Below are 26921 nucleotides of genomic sequence, written 5' to 3' on the forward strand. Positions count from 1 at the left end.
CCAGGGAGATACTGGTGGGGCTGACAGCTGCTCTCCCTGCAGGGGACCTTGGCCCTGAAGAGAGCCTGGGACAGCCAAGAGGGAAGGAATCAAGTTGCTGGTGGCTTGAGGTAGGCCCAGCAGGTGACTTGCTTACGGTCACACACGCTGATGCAGCTCCTTCCATCAACAGGTAGAGTCTGTTGGTCTAAGCAAGTCACAAGGCCACCCAAGATGCAAGAGGTGGGAGGAGCTGCCAACTAGTGTGGCCATGTTTTTCCATCCACCGCACACACATACACGCAGCTCGGCAATTCCAGTTCTCAGTGTACACTGAGAACTAGAGAGACTCTTATACAAACTAACGGGTACGAGAATGTTCATTACAGCATCGTTTGTTGTGGCAAGATCGAAAATAAAAGCACCCATCACTGGGAGACTATATAGACGAAAAATGGCATGTCCGCGCATTGGAAGACTATACAGAAATTTACAAGATGAACTAGATCTCTGTTTGTAACATGATCAAAGATTATGTTGATAGGAAAAACCAACTTGTAGAATGAAACGTATAGTATGAAATGATTTTAAGGAAATGTTTTTAAAATACAAAGACGATACCATATATTATTTGCATACATATGTACATGTAGAAGTGTAGCGGGAAATTGAAGGGATAGATGAGATTCGGTGGCTATGGGGAGTAGAATGGGTGGGACAAGGGGCTGGACCAAGGATGACGCTGCGTCTCTAACTGAGAAGAAAGATGCGTGGATAGATTGGTCCAATTTGTGAACTTGAGATCCAACACACAGAATAATTTCAAAATAAAAATATAAATTTGATAAGAGGGAGCCATGAAGGAGGAAGATAAAGGGAGAAAACTGGCCAAGGGGGGTTTCTAGAAAGTTGAAGAAAGGTTAGCAACACACATTGAGGTAGGACCCATGCACCCATGGGAGCGCCCCTACACAGAGTGTGAACGCTCACTGCTTTGCTTTATCTTTTTATTGTTGCTCATTTCTGTTTATTCCTGCAACGTACCCCCTTTTTCAGAGAGGCCAGGCTGTTTCCATCATCTGGATAAAGTTGGTATTGGCCATAGTTTAGACTTTACGGGCAAAGCAGCTGCTGCTGTTATCCAAATGGGTGGCTAGAGCTAAATGGGTCATTATTTGTTCATTGATTGATTAAGTGAATATTTATTGAGTACCATTTATGTGTCCGATGCCAAATCAAGCATTGGAGATACACCAGTGACCCCAACAACCTTGCCTCCTACTATCATGGAGCTTACACGTGGAACAGTCCTACCCGGTGAGAGGTTGCTCCCAGTGAGAGGAGTGGAGAAGTTTCCGCTCCTCCCCTGAATTATCCACTCTGCTGTGGTTTTATGGCTTTTTCTATCTTCCCCTCCTGAGCAGAGTTAATACTCAGAGGCCCTGAGGTCCCCACTCATAGCAGGTTGAGAGAAAGTGTGGAGAGGGCAAACCTTCCCTGCCCTAGGTCAGAAGCCACCTTTGGGGTGTCCTGCCAACGCCATCTGCACTCTTGCGCTCTGAGCCATTCTTGCCAAGACCTGCCATAATGATCAGGCTCTGCCTCCAAATGGGGAACCCAGGGTTTCTGGGTGCTCCTTTCCCCAGCACCTTTCTACATCTACATTAAGCTACACATGGAGGGGATTGGCAACGTGTGATTGGCATTCTCTTGATTGACAACAATCCTATGGAGTTCTTTCCGGGGCGGGGGTGGGGGGGGCATGAATATGGTCCCTGTTCTGAGCTAAGGGGGGTGGGAGACCTTGCTTGGGTGAGCAAGAAAAAAGTCTAAAGGAGGCCACAGCTAGGATGGACCCATCTTGTCCTAACTCCTCTCCACTCCCCAAACATATCCTACATGCTTGCCCTTCCGTGCTCTCTCTTATGGCGTGTTTGCCACCTGGACTGTGCCCTCACCTTAGGAATATAAGACCCAGTCCAAATGTCACCCCCTCTAGAAAGCCTCCCATGACCCCTCACCCGGCCCCAGCCTGAGCAGAGACCTGGGGATGATAAGAGCCTACGTCAGTGGAGCTCTGACTTTTTGCTTTATGTGTATTATCTCACTTAATCCTTGTTTAATTCCCAGCTTGAGGGAAATTGAGGCTCAGAGAGGTTACAAGGCACCACAAGGCCTCCAGCCAGCAGGTGGAAGATCTAGGATTTGGGTCTAACTCGTCTGTCCAGTCCTTGGGAAAGGAGGGGTCCCAAGAAGGGCCACTGCCAGCCCTCCTCGCCCCCCCCAGGCAGGCTGTGGAGCCCTCCCTGCTGCAGCCATGGCTCGGACACACCTGTGATCAGTCGTTTTATGTGGCAGCACATTGGGAACCAGGAGGTGCCCTGTGCTCCCCAGTGCACTGCCATCTGGCTCCACCCCACTCCAGTTCCCACCCACAGCGTTCACACCCAGGCCTCCAGGGACCACCCTGTGGCCAAACCCAAAGGCGCTGTTCAGGCCTCTCCCATCCCCCCCACCCCAACTCACTGCTCATGGCTCCTGAGTCGCCATGGCACGCACCTGCTCCTCCTCAGCTTTCTGGCTACCCCTGCTTGGATTCCCAGCAGGCTCCTCTGTGCAGCCCTCAGCTGCTGCCTTCCACCCAGCCCCTCTTCTCCTCTCAACTCCCAGCCTCTCCAGGGCGTTCTTGCCCATGTTCATGCGTGGCCACAGCTGAGGACCCAGGTAACTCCAACCCAGGCCCCTGCTGGAGGATCCAGTGGATATCCTCCACCTGGCTGCCCCACAGGCACCCCTGCCGTCTCGGCATGCCCATAGCTGAACTGTTCTCTCCCAAATGCCTGCCCCTCGCCCCTGTAGGCCCACCATCCACCACCCAAAACGGAAACCTGGAGCCACCCTGGACTCCTTCCTTCCTGTGGCTCTCATTGAAAGAGTGGCCAAGTCCTGCTAATTCAACTTCTTAAATGCCTTTCTCATGCCCTACCTCTTTTCCATCTCTTCTACTCGAGCTCCAGCCCTCTCATCTCCTATCTGGACCATTCAAGTTCTATCCCACGTGGTTTCTTTGGTCCAGGTCCCCCACACTGTCGCTGATGTCCTGGTAATATTTCTCCCATCAGGGACAGCCCTTTCCACCAACATGGACTGAGGGTCCAACATGTGTCTGTATAGTATTGGGTGTCGCAGAATCCACGTGACCAACACCGTTCTTTCTAGAAGCTCAGACGTAACAGCAAGTAAAGAATGAATTGACATACAAATCACAAACTATGGTAGCGAATGGCACAGTGGGAGCACTCAGGGCCACTTGACAGTCTTAGGCGGCCATGCAAGGGATTTTGGAGGGCCTGACGGCTGAGATGAGTGAGGACCTTCTCATTGTCAAAGGCTAAAGTTTAAACTCTCCGGCTGGCTTATAAGACCCTTTGTGAGCTGGCCCATGGCTACCCCCAGCCTCATTCTCACCCCCACCACACACACACACACACACACACACACACACAAAGAGCTCTCTTCAAACAGGCCCGACCACCACGTGGCAGCGGGCAGGGGTGCATCTCCCTGCCATTCGGCCCAGGCACAACATCTTGCATCAAGGATCGTGTCAATTTGCGAGCTCGCAAATCGGCATTTAGCTCGCGTGCCAAAGTCCACAGTCCTAAGTTTCGGTGGCAGAAAGACATTGCTGAAAATAATTGTGCCTGGCAGCGCTGGGCTCGTTCCAAAAGCTGTCCGGTGCTCCAGCACGCGTGGAATCTTTGGTTGCTCTATGCAGCGGCCAGATGCCTCCATATCCTGCCCAATTAATCTGGAACGAGTTGGACTGTGATAATGTACATTCACAACAACCTGCTTCTGGAAGAAGGACCACAAAGCGGCTTCCCTGCCCCTTCCCCTCTTCCCTGCCTGTCTGCCTCCCACCACTCACCCGAGGGCCCTGCCGCTGCCAGCCCCCCACAGGTAAACGGTACCAGGTTGTGGCAGAAAGCGACAGCCCCACCAGCAAGCTGGCAGCAGAGCCCCCTGCACTGCCAGCCATTAGCCACTGACTACAGTCCTGCTGGCTCCAGCAGGCGACGGTTGCAAATTCCTGCTCGCTGCCTCTCCCGGGAAGGAGTCCATGCACCGAGCCCTTTCCTGGAAGTGACTCTGGCCCATTTCAAACAGTTGAAACTCCGGACGCATTCCTGAGGGCTGGCTTCTGCAGGCAGGGCCTGTTTCCCCTTCTTAGCGCTCCTCAAAGAACCAGAAAGATGAGAGGCAAGAAAGGGAAAGAAGGTACCTGAGTAGCTGTTGGGTGCTCTCTCTATGTTACCCTCATTCTTGCTAATGCGCAAACTGGAAGCTCAGAGAGGGTGAGTGTAGAGTGTAAGGCCACCCAGCTGGTCAGAGATCTCAGGTGAGGCCTCCTGACTCCATCACACCCCACTGCCTGCACGCCCCCTACCCCCTACCCCTGCCCCTGTCACTCAATCCCTTTACCAAGGGTGGGGGACCATGCAGACCAGACATCTACATCTACGATAGCATTGTTCAAAGGCCCACTTACTTCTTCCTCTCCTTCCCCCTTTCCTTGGCCCCTCTCCTCCAAACCCTCACATTCTGGTCCCAAGACCTCAAGGGGCCTCTTCTGCAACTGTCCCAGTTCCCACTTCCTTCTTCTCAATTTCTGGCTATTCTCGGAGCACAGAGAATGCCTGACTCCAGAAAGGGCATCCGGGCCTGGCGGATGGCTGGAAATGTCCCGGAGCTTGCAGGGGAGTCGTTCTTAGGAAATAAATGACCCAAGAAACCGTTAATGATATGCTCCTCTCGGGAAACCGGAAACTTTAGTGAACTCTCAGACTGGCGAGCTGGTTTGAGTTTGCACTTTTTGCCGAGGTTGTTCTTTTTCTTCTTTGCTGTTTCTTTGCCCTCCACCCTCCCCAGTATCTACACACAGAGCAAACAGCCAAGTCTCGCACCCAGCTTTCTTAGCCTCCGCTCCCATTGGATGCTCGAAGTGGTGAACTTGTCCTCCACTGCCTCCTTCCAGCACTTTCTCCCCTGCTGTCACCCCCACCCTGACACCCTCACCACACCCTCACCCCCACCTCCACTCGCTTCCAAGAGAGAATCTGTCTTCGGGCACCCACCACGACCAACAGAAATACCAAATGTTCACTTCCCACCAGCACCGACAGTTCTGTTTTTTTCTGGATTCTGGACCGAGCGTGGAGCTCAGGAACAAGGAGAGAAGCAGGAAAGGGGGCAGAGGCGGAAGGGATGGGATATTGAATTGTCCCCCGAGACAACCGGCATCAAAGTCAAGCAAGGTTTCAAAGTAGGGATTGACTCTATCGGCTGGGCTTCTGGCGGCTGCGTCAGTCCAAGAACCAGAGGGGCTGGCCCGTTTCCGGCCGTTCTGGCACGAGGTCTCTCCACTCACGCAGAAAGTCACTCCAACAATTAAGTTCGGTCCCTTTGTTTCCCCTCCCCTCCCTCTCTCTCTCCCTCTCTCTCTCTGCATCCTGCGAGTGCCACGTCCCGCTGTGCAGGGTACCGCAGCCACCCTCCCTGTCAGGCCGTTTCGCGGCGGTGCTGCGGCGCCGTGGAGAGGAGCTAATTGGGTTTGTTGTCACCTCCTGAAGCTGCCAGGAGCTCACGTCTGCTCTGGTTACAGATGAAGACATCACGGTGACAGGCTCAGAGACAGCTCAGCTGGCATCGCAAGGCCACTAATAGAGCCATGTTGATTTAATGTCCGAGTGGAGAGGTGCAGACAAGCTGTTCAAGTTTTCCCTTCCAAACAAAGCAGGGCTGCACCATCCGTCATCTGTGGATCAGTAAATAAGCATCCGTGTGCCTCCAGGAGCTCTTAACCCTTGCCACAAAAGAATGACAAACTATTTTAAATGGGGAGACGGGACTTTGAAACAGAGCGTCTCTCTGGTTTATCCTGCCTTCAGGGAGCCCGGCTAATGCTCCAAACATAAATTTTACTTAACTATGTGACTATGAGTCAATCCTATTAGCCTTAAAATTGCCCGCTCGCTAAAGGTGTGCCCCTGTGTCTGTGGCCTCTGGGGTGTGGGGCACATGGAGAGGCACCAGTGAAGAGGAGAAGATCTGTTTGTTTTCAATGGAGTCATTCATCTGTTCAATAGGCATTGAGAAAGCACCTACTGTGTGCTGGGCACTGAGTGAATGAGATATGGTACCGGCACTGGAGAGGCTCACGGGTGAGGTGTAGACGGACACACAGACAGGCAGTTACAGCCCAGAGCAATAGACGCTGAGAAGGAGAGAAAAACAGGAGGCAAGGAGTGGAGGGGGCACCGTTCACTTTGAGGGTCTGGAATGGGTTCCCAGTGGAAGAAGCATCTGAGCCTCCAGGTCCGCTTTCAGAGGAGTGAGGGGATTTGCCACATCCCTCTTCACTCTGGGCAGCCAGGGTCTGGAATGGGGTGCAGCTGGGGTGATCATTCCCCTCGGTCCAATGGAGCAGTGATGGGCAGTCATGTCCCTCCAAGCCACTGGTGTGACTTGTGGTCCCCTTGGGCCTGCAGAGGCCTGAGGGTTTTAGAGAGGAGGATGGGTGTCACAGGGTGATGTGTGTCATGGCACGTGAGGGCTGAGAGCTCTGGGTGGTGGGTTCCATGGAGGGCCAGGTCTCGGAGCTCAGACTGCATACACAGCACGTCATCCCTCCACTGCGGACTGGGGCCAGCCCTCTGCTTCCCCACAGCTCCTGAGAATCCAAATGATGCCCTTCAAGGGAATTCTCCTCTCAGACCTGGCGTATGCCAGGCTACTGACCACCCATGGACCATTCTCAGTGAGGGAGCCTAAGCAGCGGGATATTGAAAATATTTAAGTCAGAACAGACACTGGCCAGTGCTTCATGTCAGCTGGACATCACCCTCGGGCCCAAGCATCGAAATGCCTAGCCCGTAGCCCCTCTCCCTGTCCCTGCCCCAGCCTCTCTTTAAGCCCTCACCCCAAGAGCCCACATACCACTCCCTTCCTCAGCCCTGATCCCTAATGGCCCAGTGGAAACTGTGTCAGAGGCAGCCCCACAGCTTGCCAGAAGGGAAGTCCTCAGGGCCGCTGCAAACTGGTGAACCATCTGAAACTCGTCGTGGGAAGGGATCTACCCCACAACCAAGGATGCAAACTCAAGCAGAGGACCTTAACATAATCTCAGATGAGGGAGTAGAGCCCCCGCATCATTACAAAGACCTCCTGCCCCCTCAGCTGAACTGTGGCCTACCCTACCCTGACCATCCTACAGTTACAGAAAAGTGGATAGAACTTGGCATGCCCTAATTCTTGGAAGAGAAAACAGACTGATCTCAAATATGATGGGAGAGGGGCTGGGAAGTCACCCCCACACCCACAGGTATCTTCCCAAGCCCATGCCAACACAGCACGCAGAGCCGCCCCAATGGAGGAAACCTGACAATAATAACATGGCACCCATGCAGGCAATCTTCAAGGGAGAAGCGGGGGAGGGAAGGAGAGAGAGACAGAGAGAGACAGAGATCCTGACCTACAGGAAAACATAATTCTGGGAAGAGAAGGAAATTCCTCCTCATTGAACAACTAATGACCATGGTAACTCAATAAAACAGGAGCCGAAAGACAAGGTAATAAAACAATGGGAAGAGATGAAAAGGGAGATTGCTCAGACATAAAGGAACAGACTGGAGCAAAACATCACTGCAAGAGTCATAACTAACTTTTAAACAATAAGGAACAGAATAACAGAAAACATAACGGAAAAGCTTGAGAAAAATCAGTGAACACGGATGAAATAAAGAGATCAAAGTAATTAGAGAGAAGTTAGTACGGAAAATGGATGAAGATGGTACAACATAAGAAGCGTGGTCCCTGAGGTAAATGATCCAACAAGGAGAACAGAAGATGTCTTTAAAGAAAAAATAGAAAAAAATTTCTCTTAAATGGATAACTTTTTCAATGGATCAAAAACATATCTATTCAGTGTTCCAGAAAAACTTAACTCAGAGCCATCAACACTGAAACATGGCCCGATTAAACTCTAGAATATCAAGGCCAAAAATGAGTTCTTTGAAGGCCAAGACAGAAAAAGCAAATCACCCACAAAGGGAAAAAAATCCAGTTGGCCAAAGACATGTCTGCAGCCACGTTCAATGCCAGGAAGCACCAGAGAAATAGCTACAGGGTTCTAGAGTAACCAAGAGAATTATAACCTGAAAGGATGCTATTTGAGTATAATAGTAACAGGAGATATTCTCAAACATAATAAAATTCCAGGACTATTGTACCCAAGCCCTCGAAAAAATGACTTATCATTGAAACCAACCAGTTCAAATAAAGAACCACAAAAGGAAGAGGTTGGTGAAAGCACCAGGGCAGGGATTGGATCCACTTAAATACGGAACTAAAATTCAACAACATAGAATTATGGCTTTAAAAGAGACTTAGTATTATAAAGTATCAGAACTGGATGGTGGGGATGGGAGGAGGTGTGAGAGTCAGCCTCAGAGCTGAGAGTCAACTGTTCGTGCTGAAACGGAAGCATGGAGGGACTTAGAGTTCAGCAGGAGAGGCGAAACACACATTTACTCTGGGTCCAGGAACCCCACCTAAATGATGATAACGGAACAAAACAGTTATAAACCCACAAGAACAAAGAAAACAGGAACGATTACACAGCAGGTGAGAGATGTCAACTAAATTTTGGAAGATGGACAGTTGATGGATCAGTGGTAACTGACTTAGCGCACCAGAGAGTGAAAATTTAATTGATTTCAAGGGGTGGGGAGAAGGGTGGGCAATAAGAAGCAAGCCAGTTCCCCCCACAGAAGCCCAGACAGGCCCAGGAGCCAGGAGAACCAAGGACGTCTGAAGGCTGGAGGATAAGATGAGGCTGAAGACAGGGAGGATTGGCGGAAAGTCATCATAAGGACAGCAAGACCAGAAGCACCAGCTAGGATGACCAGCTGTCCTGGTCGCCTGGGCCTGAGGGGTTTCCCAGGATATGAGACTTCCAGTGCTAAAACCAAGATGGCCCCAGGCAAACCAATGAGTTTGTCACCCTACCACCAGGTATCCTCCCCACCCCCACCCTCTGCTCCTATGAAACTGCCCCTCTCACCCCAGGAGAAGACTGGAATAAAGTTTACTTTGTGATGAAAATGAGCCAGGTTGTGTATTCAACAACCCCAGGCTCAGCAAAGACCCTACTGAAAATAGAGGGGTTAAGAGAAAATTTGTTGGGAGAATCCAGCCTCACTCCAGGCTCCTGGAGTGGTTGGTTCAGAATTGGTTCAGAATCTTGGAAGCTGGACTTATATCCCACCCTCCCCTCCATACACAGCCCCACCAGTAGGAGATTCAGAGATTCACCTTTGAGGAAACTGTCCAAGAGGAAAGATCTACAGATACTAACATTTGGGAACCCACCCCCCAGGAGAATGACCAGATCCCCATCCAACATCCTCTATGAGAAACATCAAACCACAAGCGCTGCCCCTGGCCCTCTCAGCCTTTTAGTGCCTCGTCTTAACTGTGGATGGACAGCCAAGGATCGCCACAGATGATCACCAGAACCGGAGAAAAGCCTTTAACAGAAAGATATAAAAAGAAAAAAAATTAAGGAAACAGCAACAGAAATCATAGAAAATACTGCATCTGATAGATAAGACTGGATGCTTGCAAAACAACAATAATACAAGGAACAACCAGAGAGCGAGAAAAGGGCCCGAGAAGTTAAAAATAAGATTGAAGAAATTTTAAACTCAGCAGACAGCTCAGAAGGCAGAGTTGAAGAAACCTCCTCAAAATCAGAAGGAAGAAGATCAAAGAGATGCGGTCAAAGCACAGATTCAGCAGACCAAAATGGGAGCAGCAGCGAGCTGTTCTCCTCTTTGTCATTTTGTGAGTTTTCCAAATTTTCCACAATGGGCACATATCAATTTTATAGTTAGAAGAAAAAAGTATATAAAGATGACATAGTCAAAAGCCTGTGACAGCACAATAGGCAGCGTGCTGGGAACTCGGGGAGGGGCGCTGGGATGGGCTGGGGAGAGGGCTGCCAGATGCCCCTCCTTCTCCATGGCACCCAGATCCCTCAGCAGCGGGGGGTGGGATTCGCAGAACCTTCCTCTGCCGGGCGCTCAGACACTCAGGGCCTGGTGGGACAGGGCTTACGAGAGGCCGGGGAGGGGCGGCCAGTTGGGCAGAGACTGAAAGGCAAGCCAGAGCCTAAGTTAGACGAGGTGCGTGACTTTTCTCCACGACCACAAAGCACCAAACAAGAGGCGTGCCGAATAAACGCCCGGGAGCCACCAAGTGGGAAGAACTAGGTAGCGGTGCCTCCACGGAACGAGGAGGATCGTAACCTCTCTCATCACTCACGAAGGCTACAGCTCCTCCTTCCATCCAGCAAGCCTAACCCAACGCCTTCTCGGTGCCAGGCCCCCTGCTAGCAGCCAGAAGAGGGGAGGGGGGCAAAGAGGAGAAAATGTTCCAGGCGGAGGGAAGAGGAGGCACTAATGTTCTGAGGTGGGAGACCTTGCAGAAGAGGGAAAGGAACTGAGCCGGTCGTGTGAGTGCCACCAGCAAGGGACGGGCAGGAGCCTGGAGTGAGGCTGGAGAGACCATCTGGCCTGAGAGTGCCCAGCCTCGGCAGTTCTGCTGAGGATTTGGGCTTTTGTTAGACCGGAGTTTGGAATCAGGAGGTGTGGCCACCAGTGACTTTGGTAAGTCCTTTCTCATCTCTCTGGGCCTCGATGTTCTCACGTCATAGACGTGAGCACAATAGCTATTTCTATCCAGCAAATGAGGGACAGAACCTAGGAGATGAGCCGTCAGCGCAGGAGGAAGAAGCCGGATGCCGCCGCGTCCAGCATCTCCACAGCACAGACGAGAGGCGCCTGCCCTCGGAGAGGAGGCGCCCGGAGCTGTGCAGGCGGGAGGCCGGAAGGTGCGGCTGAAAAAAATGAACCAAACATGATTCAAATCCCGGCTCTGTCTTTACTAGTTACTCTCTCTCAACCTCGGGTACCTCATCCGGAAAATGGGGATAATGACACCCACCAGCAGGTTGTCGTTAGGACTAGTCATGAAAGAGAAAAAGTGTTTCCATAGTGCCTAGCACTGCTTTAACTCCACCTGGCGGCATGATGAGGGTGCATGGGGAGTTACGAAGCCTGGTGTTTGCACTGTTTAGAGGCTGTTAGCCCCAGAAGGCTCTCCTGGTCTCTGCAGGTGCAGGAGCGGCCGCAGATGTGAGATCCAACCATCAGTACCTTCCCAGCTGCCCACGGGTCCCTGGCAGCCCGAGGATCTCTGCTCCTGGTGTTTTCCGATCGGGGAGACGGCTGCAATTACAGCACACCCCAGAACCGCCCTCTTTATCCCTAAAAACACATTCTCTGTGTGGGAAAGTCCGGGGGACCAAGTGACTCTCGCTCTGACCACTGAGTCTCAGACCTGGCCCTTGCGGGTCTCTTGGGCTGCCTCCCACTGCCCACAACAGGGGACGCCAGGAGACTCAGTTCCTTCCCCTGCTTCCCTGGTCACCCCGAGTCTGGCCGTAACTGTCTCCAAAGCTTTAACTCACCACCAAGGGAGGACAAGAGGGAACTCAACACAGGAGCCCAAGAGGCGGGAATCAGGTCCATCTGACACAGGGCAGGGTCCTGACCCCGTCAGAGCTAGCTGCTTCCCCACGCTCCCCCTGCCCTGCCTGAGCAGTATTCCGGGGTCCCATGTGACCCCACACCCAGGTCTAGGTGCTCCATGACTCCTGGGAGAATACACCCATGGGAGAGGGGGAGCTATAGCAGGTCGCCTCACTGTCACAAGGGAAGTGCTGTGACAGCTGGGGCATAGGGAGTGGCTGGGGCCAGCCTGGGGGTCAAGGCTCCAGATGAGGGCATGTTGAGCAGAGTCTTTAGAAATGAGCATCAGCAAGGGGCCAGCCCCATGCCCCAGTGGTTAAGTTCACGCACTCCGCTTTGGTGGCCCAGGTTTGGTTCCTGGCCGCGGACCTACACCACTCGGCACCCATGCTGTGGCAGCAATCCACATACAAACTAGAGGAGAATTGGCACAGATGTTAGCTCAGGGCTAATCTTCCTCAAGCAAAAAGAGAAAGATTGGTGGCAGATATTAGCTTAGGGTGAATCTTCCTGAGCAATTAAAAAAAAAAGAAATGAGCATTAGCAAGAGAAAAGAGGGTTTGGAGCAGCCTTATGGAAAGAGAGCAGCCTGGACTACAGAGGCTGCACAAAGCAGCCCTGTGTCGATGCATCTGACAAATAATTACCAAGTTCCTACTATGTGCCAAGCACCACTTTAAATGTTGGGGAGACGTGGTGTGTTAGGGTTCTCTGGAGACACAGAACCAATAGCGGCTAGATAGATACAGATGTAGATATAGATATAGGCATAGTTATAGATAGAGATACAGATATAGATATAGATACAGATTTAGATACAGATATAGATATAGATCTAGGTATAGATATAGATATAGGTACAGATATAGATATAGATAGATATAGATATAGATGTAGATATAGATACAGATACAGATATAGATACAGATAAAGATATATAAGATTTATTATAAGGAATTGGCTCATGTGGTTATGGATGCTGAGAAGTTCCATGATCAGCCATCTGAAAACTGGAGACCCAGGAGAGCCGGTATTGTTGTTGTGAGAACCAGAGGGCAGATGGTGTAAGTTCCGGTCAAGGGCAGGAGAAGACTGATGTCCCAGCTCAGCAGTCAGGGAGAAAAAGTGAATTTCCTTCCTCCCTTCCTCTACCTTTTTGTTCTACTCAGGCCCTCAACTGATTGGATGAGGCCCACTCACATTAGGGAGGGCCGTCTGCTTTACTCAGTCCCGTGATTCAAATGCTAATCTCATTCAGAAACACCCTCACAGACACACCCAGAAATAATGTCTAATCTGGGCACCCTGGGTCCCAGTCAAGTTGACATAAAATTAACTGTCACACATGGTCAACAAGAATGACTCACCCCTGCCCCCCTACAGCTTATAGTCTAGTGAAGAGAGACAGATAATACGGAAATAAATAACCAAGATAATTTCAGATAATGATAATGGTAGGAAAAAAAATAAAACAAAAATTGTCATTTGGTAGTGGGTCTGGGCAGGGGGCAGGACTTACTTTAACCAGAGTGGTCCAGGAAGCTCTCTCTGAGATGACAGTTAGGGCTCCTGAAAGATGAGACAGAGCCCATCAGGTGGAATGGAGGAAGAAGGTACCAAGTACAGAAAATAGCATAGGCAAAGGTCCTGGGACAGGACTTGGCTTGTCTGAGAAACAGAAAATAAAAAAACATAGTGCATGGAACATGAGAATGAGGGCGGAAGAAAGTGGAGCTAGGAGGAGCCAGATCTCTTATGGCCTTGCAGGCCATGTGCATCAGTCACCTAGTGCTGCATAACAAAATACCCCAAAACTTGGCAACTTAAAACAATAACAGTCATTTATTTAGCTTCTGGATATGCAATTTGCACAGGGCTTGGTAGGGAAGGCTTGTCTCTGCTCCACACGGCGTCAGCTGGGATGGCTGGATCAGGGGGCTGGAGAGTTCACTTCAAGGCTGGCTCACTCACATGGCTGGCTTCAGCTGTGGGCTGGAGGCTGCTTTCCTTTGCACGTGGGCCTTTCCATGGACTGCTCCAGCTTTCTCCCAGGGTGGTGGCTGGGTTCCAAGAGTGAGTGTCCCAAGAGAACCAGGCAGAAGCTGTATCATCCGTTGCACGATCTAGCCTCAGAAGGAGAGCCTTTTCCACCATAGTCGAAAGCCCATCCAAATTCAAGGGGAGGGGATATAGACCCCACCTCTCAAGGGGAGGAGTCTCAGGGCCACACTGTAAGAAGAGCATGGGGGATGGGAGATAGGGGGATGGTCATTTTGGGAAAATACAACCTGCCCCACCCTGGCAAGGAGCTGGGTTTCACTGAACAAGTGACAGCACACAGTGGGATGGCAACATGACTTGATTTACATTTTCAGAAGATCGTGCAAGCTGCTGGGTAGAGAGTGGATTGGAGGGGCTGAGTGGAAGGAATTTGGGGTTATAGCCACAGTTCAGCTGAGGGTTGATGGCAGATTTGCCCCAGTGCAGGCAGTGGAGATGGGGAGCACCAGGAAACACACACAGCTTGGTTTACTGGCGCATGCAGTGACCAGACCCTGTGACATGTCAAGGTGGGCCATGTGTGGCATGCTCGGAGGTCTAGACTTTATCCTGGGACAGTGGGGACCTGTTGAGGGATTTAAAGAAGGAATATGATCAGGACTGTGTTTTAAAGGCAACCCTCAGAGAACACTGAATCTCGGACAAGACCCAATCTGACCTGTGTAGGAATGGCCTGGAGAACCAGGGACTGAGCCACCTCGACAGGTTCAGGAAACTCACCAAATGCCGGTGGGCCACCCACTCTGTTTCAGGCCCTAAGCCAGTCATGGAGGCTTTCCCTCTGAATTCACAGAGCTTTTGGATTCTATCGCCTTCTTGCCTCTCTGGGACACATCTGTTGTTTCTGCCTGCCCAGCGTCCCTTCCCTCTTTGTATCAATCAGCTTTTACTGGACGGTGCCACAGTAACAAACGATCCCCGGATTCTCGGTGACTTAAAATGGCATCTATTTCTCACATACGGTTCACGTAGGCTTCAGGTTTAGCTGCTGCTCTGTTTCACAGTGTGTCTTCCTTGTTTTTGTTTCAGGTGTCTTCTTTATTTTTGGACCCAGCGTCTATTTGTGACAGCCTTTTCTAGAGACAGAGGGAGAAGAGGAAGAGAGCTGACAGAAATCTGTAATGTGAAAGCTCTTGGAGCTTCTGCTCAGACATGGCATACATCACACCTGCCCACATGCCATTGGCAAGTCCCATGCCAAGCTCAAGGTCAGCGGGGAGGGAAAGTAAACTCCCCAGCAGGAGGCGCTGCAAGTCAGGGGGCGCGGAGCGGATGTATACTCCTCCGACAGGAAGGAGGATAAAGAGCCGAGAGCAATGATACAATCCACCACCCACTTCATCTGGTAACCCTTTGGCCATAGATGTTGGTTCAAGGATGGGCGCGAGAACCAATCCACGCCAACTGAGTCAACGAGATTCATTTCTAAGCCTTTCGTTTGGGCTGAAGGCAAAGAGAAGCATTTATTCCCATTGGCGCTTCTGAGAAGGTGGATGTGAGCCTGGAGCTTCCGGCAGCTGTCTTGGCACCACATGGGGACAGCCTGATGAGGATGGAGCCCTTCCAGAAACAGCAGGTGCAAGACCAGGTGCCAACAACCTCACTTGGGCCCCTGCAGCCAGTTGTGGAAGAAGCTACCCTTGGTCTGTTTGGTACAAGAATCCGTTCAAGCCGTGTGAGCTGGCTTTCTGTCACTTGCCACCCAAAGAGTCCTGATGAATACTGCAATCTAGTTAGACCCCCTCTTCGACTTTTCCAACTGAACTTCCCTGAGGGTTTGCTCTGCCTCCCTAAGGAGACATAAGCTCCTTATGGATAGAAACCCATGGTACATATCTTTAATCACGCTGAGCATCTAACCCACTGCTGAGCACACGTTTGCAGGAGAAGCATTTATTGGGCATTTAGTCTGTGGCAGGCATTGCGCCAGATTCTTTTACGTGTCATATATCATCCCAACCTTTGAGGAACTCTGTAAGGTAAATATTACTGTCAAGATTCAAAAAGAGTAAACTCTGTCCAAGTCACACTGGAGTCAGTAACAGAGCGGGACCTGGAGCCCACGTGAGCCTGTGCTGTTGGCAGTATTGTCCCCCAGACCTTCCAGACCTTCTCCTAGTGCTCCAACTCAAGGGGACACGTCACTGCCCTCAGGCTGGCCTGCTTGTGACCAGGGACAGTGAGACGGCCAGCCAGGGCCAGGTCTAGACTCTGTGGGCATCGGGTGAGCCTCTCTGCCTGGCCCAAAACCCTAGGGCTCTCACCCTGACGCCCAGCCCAGCCTTCCCCTGACCAAAGGCCACCGGACCTGAAAACAGGCCCTGAAGACCACATTCACTTAATTCTACCAACTCTAGAACCAGCCGTCTCTGGGCCTGCCTTCCGCACCTCTTCCCGTAGGTCTTGCGGGCTGAAGCCACCTCCTGCCGAAATTCCAAGCATTGCCAAGCCCCCAGACCATGGTGCCCACGCTGCCCTGAGTCGTCTGCCTTCCTTGAACTCCCTGTCCCCAGGATCCAGCCCTCCTACCCTCACGTTATTAAATATAACCCCCAATTGCAGGAAATATGCAAAAACTGTTTATCTTTGGAAACGAAAATATATGAAACTGAGTCATCAGGCAAATTATATGCATCAGTAAGTGATAAACATTCAGGGCCAGCAATCCTGAAATAGCGCATGAGAGCCTTTTCACTACTCCTCTTTCTGCCTACAGAGCACTTCTGAGCAAAGTTCATCACTGGCAGTACAGAGTCAAGCCCCATGGAGCCTTTCCCATCAGTCCTGGCAGCTCAGAGGGTGCTGTGGGGGCACCCGGGGCAGAGAAACCCCAGGGCCACTGACCCAGCCCTCCCCCTCTCCACCCCAGGGCAAGGCTGGTGGGACATCTCTTTCCTCCTGATGCACCCAAGACCCCTTCGGTTAGACAGCTTGGGACTGGGAGGAAGTCCAGTAAATGTTCCTCTTCCCGACGTTCTCTCAGAGCACCAGCCCGAGGGGCTGGTCACGAATGCAGCTCATCAACCAGTCTGACCAGAGAGGGGCCAGGGCAAAGCTGGGGAGCTCAGAGCCCTGTGCCCCAGTGCTCTCCTTCACCAAGGCCCTCAGAGGGACCACAGCTCCTGGCAGCTCCCCTCCCGTGTGGAGTCCTCCCCTGCTCTTTCCATCCCCTTCCCCCCCACCCTTCCCCCAGACATGCACACACCTCTTCCTTCCCCTCCCACACGCCTCCTGACCACGTGGTGTCCCTGCAAATAAGATACAAAGCCCCTGGGCGGCACCGGGCTGGATGGCAGGAGACCCGAATTCCAGTCCTGACTCTTCCCCAACTCACAGCGTGACTTAGACCTTCTCTGGGCTTCTTTCTACATCTGTAATCTGAGTCTCTAGTCTAAGTCCCCTGTTGATCCATGATTGATTTTCTGGTTCTAAACAACTGCTCTGGATAATCCAGCCACTACTACAGACGCTCACTCGTTCATTCAACAAACCCCCATGGGGCATCTCCTGTGTGCCGGGCACTGTGCTAGGCCTTGGGGAGCTGGAGCAATTGAGACAAGGTCCCCCCTGTGAGCTGCTCGCAGTGTGGGGCCTGGGGCACTCCCTGGACGAGGTGCCTGCTGCATTATGAAGCGACACGCCACCCTCTCTGTCCTGGACCGGACCACGGTGCCATTCCACGGCCTTTATTTGCTTGCCTTCTGCATGGAGAGGTCATAATTTTAGTTTAGCACACTGGTTAAAATCTCAGCAGAACTGAGTTCTGATTCAGATGCCCCCACTAGTCTTTCTGTGCCTCAATTTTCTCTCTTGAAAATGCAAATAATACAGAGCAACCTTAGAGGGATACCACGGAGATTACATGAGATCAAGTGTAGTATTTGGCACAGAGTAAGCAGTTAATTAATGCTGGGTTGTTGTCATAAAGGGAGTCCCTCCCACCCACCAGGGCTGGCCCATGCTGAACACACTGGTGTTGCACAAACTGGTATGGTTTTCTCCAGCTCAGGTGTGGCTCCAAATCTACTCTCAGCTGTCAGCTCCCAGGATGACCCAATGCTGGCCTCCAGCCCCTCCGTCCTGAGTCTGAGTTCTGGCTCTGTCACCAAGGAGCTGTCTGTCCTCGGCCTCAGTTGTCATCTGAAACGTGGAGCTGATGTCACACCTTCCCCGCCGCAGGGCTGCTGTGAGGATTGAATGCAATGCATCCACAGAACCTGTCGTAACTGTGAAGGGTTCCGTGCCTCAGGGTTAGTGTCTCGTAAAAGCAGAAGGTCACTCTATGTGTGTGGGGTCCGCTGGGATGCTTTAGGCTGCAAGTAACAGAAACACCGACTCAAAAAGATTTAAGCAATAAAGAAATTCATCGCCTCACGTAAAAAAGACCCTGAGGCGGCACCAACTTCAGACCTGGTAAGTCAGCTGACCAGCCTCAATGTCAAGGAGACGGGAACCTAGACCAATCGCAACCCACAAAGCCATCGCCAGGTGGAGGAGGGTGGATCCTGAGCAAATCCGAATCTGCCAGCAGGGAAGAAGGAGGATTGGACTCGAGCACACAAGACTGTCTGCCATACCCGCTCGCACAAGAGCTTTGAGTGTGAACATTCTCATCTCCTTGCAAAGCGTTCTTAGCATTTCCTAACGGCATTGAGAAAATGCATAACAAGACTTGGTGAAACCTCGATTGCGAAGAATGTCCTTGATGCTTCACACCCAAAAGCCACAGGTCACATCAGCTCAGAGAGCAGCAGTCTTGGGTGGATTCATTGCCGATCGCCCCACATCCCCACGTCTAGCAAGTCATTGTCCCGGAAAATGCCTAAGACTGTCTCCATGAATCTTCCTCCAGCCTAGGGATTACAAGTGGCTGGGAAAGCAGTGGAGGGGAGCAGAGGAGGGAGGACACTATACCCTCACGGCCCGCCAGGCCATCTGGACCCTCCCCACCCTCCTCGCTCCTGATCTGCTTCTGCTCTGATCCACCCCCCAACAACACACTCTCGGCCCGCCGCCCCGACTGTGCTGGCCCCGCCAAGACTGGCACGTGCACAGGCCTCGCTGGAATTACAGCCTCAGCTAGTGGGACGTGTTTCCGCGTGGCTTGGCTCTCAGGGCCACGCTGCCTGGGCAGGGACGCACAGCCTGCCCTTAGTCTCAGACCCAACCCGCACCCCGCCTGGCCCCCATCAACCAGGGCAGCCCTGACGCCACGGCCACAAGCCCCAGCAACTGCCAGCTAAGGCCCCAATTCTGCAGCCAGCACTCAGCTAACGATCTGGGAGGCTCTGGGACTAGGCACACACAAGAGCCTGTACCTGTCAGTTGTTGTGGTTACAGTAGCAGCAGCATCCGGAGGGCCAATGTGGACCACAGTCGAAGTGTGCTCCCAAAGCGACCTGCTCAAGCATCGGTCCCCAAGGTGAGTTAGAGGCTGGAAGGGAGGCCGAGAGTCAGGAGCGAGGAGTCAGGTGGGAGCAGGGAGGTAAGGCCCCCAGATTGTCCTGGCTTCAGGCCCTAAGAGGACGGGTGCACCCCATTCTTAACTCACGTTACAGTGGTGTGGCAGCCACATCACGGCTGTCTGGGGCTCTGTGGTTCCCCCTCCTCTGGAAGTAGCCCGCAACATAGGGACTGACCCTGAGTGACCCCAGCTATGGTGCCCACCCAACTCCCAGGAAAGACACCCTGGTGGCTGGGCCAAAGAAACTGCCCCCTAGGATTTGGCAACTGAGACATGAAGGTGCCAAGACGTGAGTGAGTCTTGGGCACTGGAGTGAGTCCAGGGTGAACCCCCCACCTCCTGCTGCCTGGGTGCCCAGGGCTGCCCTGATCCCTGCTCTTCCTGAACCAGCGCCTCCTCTAACCCCAGCAAACACCACTTTCTACAGTAAATTCTCTTTGTTGGATAAGACAGGGTCAGCATCCGTTGCTTGCACCCGCAGAATCTGAATGAACACAGGACCTTGGCCACACCCTCACTATACCGGTGTGGAAACTGAGGCCCTGGAGGTCGTGTGACTTGCCGAGGCTGCACAGGGAGCGAATGGCAGGTCTGAGAGAACCCAGGCTTCTTGGCACCACCCCTCACTCCCTGACGTTTCTGAATACGTGGGACTCAGCACCTTCCCACAGCCCCCTTGGCTCTGGCTTCACTAGGGCCCCTGCACCACGCATGTCGATGCTCTGGAGGAAGGAAGGTCCTGATCTGGCTCAGAACCAGGTCGTGAGAGGAGACCGAGACCCGTAGGGGAAGAAACTCAGCCTCATCACCTCTCGTCCCCTCCCCACAAGCGTGTCCAGGAGCCCCGGGCACCGGGGATTCCAGGACTACAGGGAAAAGGCCCTCCGTGTGCCAACGCACCTCCAGCTCCAACAATATCCTGGGGACGAGAGAAGTCGCCACACCCCATATAAAGGACCTGTGGAGAGGCAGGGGAAATGGTTCCTGGTGCGTTTACTGCTCCCGTAGCTGAGGGAGCGGCTCTGCGCTCGGTAGTACATAAGCTCTTGGCAAAGTTGGGGTTTCCATGGTTTGCTGAACTCCTGAACACAGATGTCCCATTTGTGTTTCATTAGTACATCAGCCGCTCTGCGGCTTTCGACCTCTGCACCAGGCAATAATTACCTGGCTCGGGCCCATCCCCTCACCAGCTGGCTGGGGACTTGCTCTGCCCGACCAGGGCTGTGTCTGCTGTCAGCCCTTTCCAGGCAACTGGACAGCTCCGTCGTCACCAGGATGGCTCAGCTGGGCCCGTGTTAGCACGGCGGGGGGCGGGGGGAGTCCTGGAGACTCGAGCAGACCCCTCCAGAGGGAGGAGAGCCTTCCAGAGCCTCCCCTCCCTGGGGGAGGCTGGAGAAGGAAGGGAGGGTGAGAAGAGGGAGGAGGGGAGGGTGGAGGGGGGGAAGGAAGAGGGGAGGAGGTGGAGGGCGAGAGGGAGTGGGAAGAAGGCGAGAGGTGGAGGAGAGTGGGGAAAAACGGGGCATTGATGGGAGAGGAGGGAGGGGATGGGAAGGAGAGGCAGGGGAGATGGGTGGAGGCCCAGGCCCTGGTGCGGAAGCCTCATCTCTGCGCTGGGCACACTCAGGCGGGCCTGGCAGGGCCCAGCCTGGATCCGAGCTTCACGCCGTCTGGCTCCAGCCAATGGCCAGGGCGGTCCCTCAGTCCCAGGCAGAGGACATGCAGGCGAGCTTCTGGCAGAATGTCAGCCAGATTTCACGAGCAGCACTGGCAAAGCGTGGGCTTTTCCCCAGAGCTGACAAACCTGGGTGCGGGAGAAGGGGGTGAGGGCACCCACCTCCACCCTCCCTCCCTCCAGGCTCCACTCTTGGGGCTTACGGACAGCCACCAAGGAGGGCTCCAAGGAGGAGGGGATCGGGTCTAGGCCCTGAGGCACAAGCATGCAGTGGCCCCCAAGCCCCGGCTTGCCGCCTGTGAAATTCCGACACACGTGGATCAAAGGGCGTTGCCTACAAAGCCAATGAGGCTTCAGTTTTAGGCCCCCTCACCTGCCCAGGCCCCTTCTGTGACCCTGAGCCCAAATTGGAATTCACAGTTTTGTAAGAGGACACCCCAAATTGTACAAGCTCCAGGCCCCCCAAAACCTGGATCTGCCCCTGGTATAAAATTTCAACTGCACCTTTTCGTCTGCACCGAGGTTTGGGACCTGGACGGTCAAACCAGGAGCAAGTCTGAGGTGGGGCTGGGAGAGGCCAGGTCTTAAAATCAGAAAGGCATCGACATTTGGATGGAGGACCCTCCAGAGGAGGGCCCAGAGAGTGAGGTTCGGGAGGAGAACAGGAAGGGAGGGTTGGCATTCATTAAGCGCCTACTGTGTGCATGTTCATTAAGCACCTACTGTATGCACCATGCTAAGCACGTTGAATCAGGAACTTATGTAATCTTCCCAACAACTTGAGAGAAAGCCGTTGTCCCATCTTGCAGACGAGAGGACTGGACCTCAGAGGAGTGAGTGGTCCCAGGAGCTGAGTTGGAACTCACGCAGGTCTGCAGGCTCCCCGGGCCGCCCTTTGCCTACTCTGCAGCGTGGGCTCGAATGCGCACAGGAGCTGTGGGAAGCAGAGTGAGCGTTTAGCTTTTGTGGATGCTACTGGCGTCGATGACCCCGAAACATTTCTCCCGTGACTGGAACAGGGAAATTAACCGTGCGATACCCTTCCTTACTCTCTTACAACCTATAAACGTGCTCAGTAGTCTCTTTAGACTGCTGTCTTTGCCTTTTTCATGTATTTATATCCATTTATGATTTTAAAGGACTTAACACAAATCCTTCCCCATAAGTTCTCCATCCACAGATTCTCCCTCCAGGAGGCTTTCCAGCACAAAACTATCACCCCCACAGAGAGGAGAGAGAAGAACTGACAGAGCCAAGAGTGACAAATTTCACCTTTTTTGGCCAGCTGCCCTAAGTTAGCCGAGACATCCCGAAGTCCTGTGTCAGAAGGGGCTGTGGGCGCGGCAGCTGTGGTCTGTTAGCAATGCCGGCCCCAGGTGCAGGGAGCGAGAGGCGCAGCTTTCCTGCCGGGTATTTGTCAGCTTCTGGAAAAGCAGAGAGGAACCAGAAGCACAGCCCTCCAGCCACAAAAATTAGGCTGGGACCTGTGACCAGACTCAAATGCCCTCGACTGGGGAGGAACCGGGCTCCTCCTGCCCCAAAGTGGCCCTGGGATTGCAGGTGCCCCGTTAGCTGCGGCCGCCCCGGCCACAGATGAGCGATGGCCAGGAGGGATTAACGCGGAGGGTTCAGCCTTGGACAAGCAGGGAGTTGGCGTCACCTCTGCGACTCGAAGTCGGCCGCCCACCCTGCCCTGCATAAGGTGGGCCCAGCTCCAAGCCCTGCCCGGGGAAGGTCCGTGCGCACCTCTGTCCCCACCTGCCCGGTCCACGGGTCATCTCACACGGGCCACCTTTGCTCCTCTGACCTCTATCCAGATGTTAAAAGCCGCACTTCCCCTTAATTTCCACAAGGAAACACTCACACAAGGCCTTTGTGTAAGTGAAGGGTTCTCCTGAGGTCAGGGGCTGCAGGGGCCTCCATCGCAGCCGTGGAACAGCTAGAGGACAATGGTGGCCTCATCGTGTGCCCATGGACACCATCCTCCGGGGGCTGGGATCAGGGTGAGGCAAGTGGGGTGCTCACCTTGGGTGCAGAATTTTGCATAATATTTGATGCAAAAAGTAATGGGGAAAATATCCACAATGAACAAAACACCAACATTGTAAATAAAGGCAGGATCATTCTTACTGATTTTTCCTTTTGCCTCCGGCTCCAATATGGCTCTGCACAGTTGATCCTGTCTTTACAATGATGATATTTTGTTCATCATGGGTTTTTACAGGAATTTTGAGTTTTTAAATGTGGCGTTAGAATACTATTTCTCTTGATTACGGAGATTTGGGGAACCCCTTACATTCTGTGCCCGGAGCGAGCGGCTCCCTCTCCTCACCTGGTCCCCGGCTCCCTGCCTTGTTCTCCTTGCCCGCTCTGCTCTCCCCTTCGGCCTCTGCTCCCGCCTCTCAGGAGCACTGACAATTTCTCCCTCTATTTTTTTAGGACAACTCAACTCTTTCCATCACTACCCCCAAACGCAGCCCCATCTCCCAAGACCTGAAACTGAAATTACTTTTGGCAAAGGACTGCCTGATGCAGACAGAGCGGGGAGACAGAGAGATGAAAGGACGAGAATAAACACAAGGGGGCTGAGGCCCCTCCCACACAGAGACGGCTGTTCTCCGGGTTACTCTAATGACAGAGGAGCCCCACCCTCCAGGAGGAGGCTACAAAGGCGGATGGATCAGGCAAGCTGTCCTCAGAATTGCAGGGATGAAACCAACGGCCAGTAGACAAGATCGTGCAGCCAGGTCTGCACGGCTGTTGGGTGTGCTGGGAAGGGGCTCACCTCTCCCACGGCTGGTCCTTTCTCAGGGTCCTGACGTTCACAGCTCTTGTTGGATCTAAGGAGGTGTGGGACCCTCTGGGCAGGACACTGCAGGGCCCAAGGCTGGTTTGGAGGGGAAGGGGGATGACTAACCCGCTCTTGCCTCTCTCTCTGCAGCTTGGCGGATCCCCCCGTGGCTCCCACCGGCCCTCTGCTTGTACTGCTCCCCCCTCAGTGTCTGGGGCAGCCCAAGAGCACCAGGGAAGAGTCCCCGTGTCCACACTTCTGCGGCGTGGGCTGCAGAGACCAAGAGAAAACAGGAGGCCCCATCTGGCGCTGGGACCATGCGAGCTGGGCTAGGAACGGTAGGGAGGCCTGATTGGGCCTGAAGAAGAACCACTGGGATCAAGGCCTCACCAGAGCCAGGCCGGCTGTCCTGGGAGCCCTTCAGCGCACACGGGCGAGCCAGAACAGAGACAGTGAACACACTGTGTGTACCACGCACAGCGCCGCCTCGGCGTGGGTTGTAACCGTTCCTAGTTCATAGCAGAGGGAACTGAGCACAACACAGGCAGTGGAACCCAGGCCCAAGAAGCATCCCGGCCAGCGCCGGGGCAGGGAGAGAAAGAGCCGATGGTCCAAGTGTGCAGCGCACGAGCAGGCTGTCCTCCAAGGGGGTCAGGAGAGCCCCGGGAGGGGGCAGGACGGAAGAGGGAGGAGGGAGACTATGTCCTCGAGGGCTTCTCAGTGCTTGGGAAAGGACATCACAGACCAGCCCCTCTCCATTCAAATGGGGTGGACTCTTGTCTCTGCCTCTTACTAGCTGTGTGACCCTGGCTAGACCCAGGGGTTCAACTGATGTCACCTGTAAGATAAGGATCGTGGTGGTCCCCACCTCATAGGCTATGGGGAGCATTAAATGAGCTCCAGACATGAGGTGCTCAGGACGGTGACTGGCACACGGTCAGGGCTCTCTGCGCTGACCATATTCAGTGGTATTATGGACACTTATGAAAGGCTACTCTTACCATTATATTCAATTTATGTTATAAATTGCTGTTTAAGCCACCCAGCCTGTGGTACAGCCCGAGCTGACACAGACACACACGTCTTCCTCGTCTGCTCCTGGCTTTTATATTCCAGTGGTCAAAGAACCACTCCTGAAGAAGAGATAATGGAGAGAGACAGAACAAAGAGTGCCAGATTACAATTTCTAGGTACATAAGTTCTAGCTTCTGAATTCAAACTAGTTAATATGACCCCAAAAGACAAGTGGGGGCAGGGTTGAGTCGGGGGAGGACATCACCATAGACCCAAGATTGAAAATTTAGGCCAAATGTGTTTTACCTACTGCTTTGCTATGTGGGTTTACAGCAAGTTATTTAAGCAGGCTTGGCCTCTGTTTTCCCATCTGTAAAATGGCATAATACAAATAGCTTGCCCTTGTTAGTTTTATAAGGACAATATAAAAGCTCAAATCTTCTGCAAATTGTGGTGACCTTCTCAGACTGTGTGGCAAGGGGACATTCCAACGTGTCACCATTACCTTTATTAAGCAGCATTAATGAAACAAGAAGCCAGTGCTGAGAGCTAATAGGTCTAAGTGCCTGAACTTTTGAAGCTCCATCTTTTCAGAAACCATTATCTTGGATAAAGGAAAGAGTATTACAGATTGGAAAGCAACGAAGACCAGGCCACCAGAGTCCTAGCAGCAGCACAGATACAAACCCATGGGGAAGACGTGCTCATACACAATACTCCACTTGGAGTTTCTCTGACTTAGATAATGAAATTACTAACCCGGTGCCAATAGTCTCTGAAACATCACCCAGAACCAGGAACGTGGCAAGACATTGGGACTATGGAAATAAAATACACTGAGCATAGAGGGGGAGGAGGTGGACCAGAGGGGAGGGGAGAGAAGGGAGACAATCTAAGTTCAGAGGAAGAAAAGCTGCCTGTGACCCTGGAGAGTCCGGGACTCTGCCACCAGCCTGAGCCGCTGAAGATGGATGAGGCTCTCCCTTGCCCAGACGGCAATCTCCTGGATGCCCCGGAGACATGTGGGGGCCCGGAGCTGTGAGCGGGCTGTGTGATCCCAGCAGCCCAGCGCTGGGAGCAGAAGCTCTGCCCCTTCCCGGCTGTGCCCTTGGGGGCCACTTCACCTCCCTGAGCTGGGTTTCTCTTCTACAAAATGGGAATAATGAAATCCATCTTTTAGGACTGTTGTCAGGGTTAAGAAAATGTGCATAAACAGCTAGGAATTTTTAGAGACTAAATAACATGCCCAAGGTTACACGGTGGGTGGGTAGGACCAGAACCCAGGCCTCCCTTTCCTGCCTAGTGTCTGTCCACTAGGCCATCCTGCTCTTTGTGGTCTGATACCCTGTCACTTTATTACTCCACTGGGACAGAAATCACAAACTGGTGGTCCAAGAGACAGCTGGTCTTCACAGAGTTTACATTTTTTAATTTTGTTACCAGCAGTTTAAAAAAATGGGAAATTTCACATAAAAACGTGGATTTCCACCTTTCCTGAGAAATCGTAGCCTCTACAAATGCTGGGCCTCCTTTCTCCATTTCTTTCCCTTCTGGGCCCATGAGCATCCGGGCACAAGGACCTGCAGCCTTTGGAGGGAAAGCCCCGCTGCCTGGAAGAGGCTAGGAGCCCTCTCAACCCCAGAGCTGATGAGGATCGCAGAGCACCCCTCGGAACACGGCCACAGTGATCAGCAGGCTGGAGACGTGATCTGTGAAGGAGGATGGACACAGGAAATGAGCCAAGCCTAGCTAAACAGGGACGTGGGCAGAGATGCGCCGACCACTGGCTCCAGGAAGGAGTTGAGTCATGAGAGGAGCCCGAGGGGCAACTCAGAGAAGCAGAGACTGAGCCGAGGAAATCTTCAGCTGCATTGTCAGGAAACTACCCCTACAGTTGTGAAAGCCTGGGCAGAGGGAGGAGGGGTCGACGTGGAGAGGGAGGGAGAAATGCCTTTCCTGCTTCTACCTGACGCCTCGGAAGAGGGCACCAGATCACGCAAGGGGCACAGAGGAAGCAGCTCTCCGGCAAAGAAGCTCTGTGGACGGGAGGAAGTGGCCCCAGGAGGGGTGACCAAGCTTCAGTCTTCAGTGCCCAAAGGAAGCCTTCAGTCTTCAGGCTTGCTGGGGCCTGGCTCAGCATCAGGGACAGTTTCAAAGCATGGCCATGGGATCCTGGTTTTGAAGTGTGGCCTATTGGGTAGGTGTTTTAGTCAGGACTCTTTTCACTTGCAACGAAATCGGACTCAAACTGGTTTACATGAAAAGGAAAAGGAAAAGGAAAATTGT

The sequence above is a fragment of the Ceratotherium simum genome, chromosome 24, assembly GCF_057802395.1.
Source record: "Ceratotherium simum simum isolate JZ-2026a chromosome 24, ASM5780239v1, whole genome shotgun sequence".
NCBI lineage: Eukaryota > Metazoa > Chordata > Mammalia > Perissodactyla > Rhinocerotidae > Ceratotherium > Ceratotherium simum.